The sequence below is a fragment of the Alligator sinensis genome, unplaced genomic scaffold (assembly GCF_000455745.1).
Source record: "Alligator sinensis unplaced genomic scaffold, ASM45574v1 scaffold472_2, whole genome shotgun sequence".
NCBI classification, from domain to species: domain Eukaryota; kingdom Metazoa; phylum Chordata; order Crocodylia; family Alligatoridae; genus Alligator; species Alligator sinensis.
In genome coordinates, this window is record NW_005842378.1 from 639273 (window position 1) to 640700 (window position 1428).

Sequence of the window (1428 nt, forward strand, 5' to 3'; positions counted from 1 at the left end):
ATTAATGGCATAATTGGAACCAGGCACAAAGTTATTACGTATATTTTGTATAACTTTGTGGCTTATTCCCTGTTTTATCATAGGCATGCTATTAATTGCATTAATTTGTGGCCAGGTAACTACTTAGACATGATTAACTGGTTAATCAGATCTTAAGTGTAACATGTGCCAATGACTTCTGTTTACTGAAGAAGAAAGAATGTGCTTAATACTATGCCAGCATGTACTATTCTCCTAATTTGGGTCTACACTGGTATATTTTTAGGTTTGTCAGGATTCACTTTTTATCGCACTGATAGACATCAATTTCATCTCAAACTTACAGACCAATGAACAATGATTTCCATTGGTAATAATTGAAATTTATAGAAAGGGCACATAAGAAACAAAAATCTGGCAGGGGGTAAGGAAATCCAGAACAGGGAGCACCATGTACATGCACACATGGCAGATGCTTCAGGCAGGGTGGAGCGAGCCCTGGCTGTACCACCTGTACACTGCTCCTCTATCAGTGGCTCAGGCAGCTGCTGCAGGAGATGGGCAGAGGCAGGCAATTATTTCGGGCGGAGGGCTGCTTACCCAGTTTTGGCAGGCTGTTGAGGGCTGCATAGGTAGCCCCATGCCTTGACAGGTGCCTTGCCCCCTGGTCACCATCTTGGGACCAATGTCCCAGGGCCAGCACCGGTGGGGCCCAAAGCAGGGCACAGGCTGGCAGGGGTCTGTGTAGCCAGGCTGGGTTGCACCAGCAGGGAGAGCGGGGAGCTTGCCCAGCTCCATAGAGGCCCTGCCAGCTGGGACCCCACGCTCCTGTCACCCTGCTCTGGGCCCCACCGGCACTGGCCCCGGGACACTGGTGCAGGCCCATGCTCCTGCTGGCTCCCCACCCGCTCACTCTGAGTGCCCCGCAGCCCTGTGGTACAGGCGGGGGGCAGCGCACAGTCCCAACCCCCTTCTTGCTGGCAGGGAAGAAGCTGGTACTGAGCACAGAGAAAAGTGGCCCCTTGCCTGCCCCATGGCCGGTGCTCCCTGCTGCAGGTGCTCGCAGCCCATGTGGGGCTGTGTGGGGCAGATACAGGCAGCCCCATGCAGGCTGCAAGTGGCTACAGCGTGGGGTGCCGGTTACAGGGTGGGTGAAGGGCCACTTTTCCCTGTGTTTAGCACCAGCTTGTAACCCGCTCCACTGCCAGCCTGGGCCCTGCTGGCCCCGGGCTGGCCCATCAGGGGTGTGTGTGGCAGCACCAGCTGTGGCCCCTCTGCTTCCCATGCCAGGCAGTGTTGGCTGCTGCTGCCTGCCTGGTGCTTGCACGCTGGGCAGTCCACAGGCAGCTGTGGCAAACACTGCCCAGTGTGGCAAGCAGGGGAGCCACAGCGCAGCCCCAACGGGTGAGGCCGGAGCTGGCACAGGGCCCAGGCCGGCAGCCGGGCCCG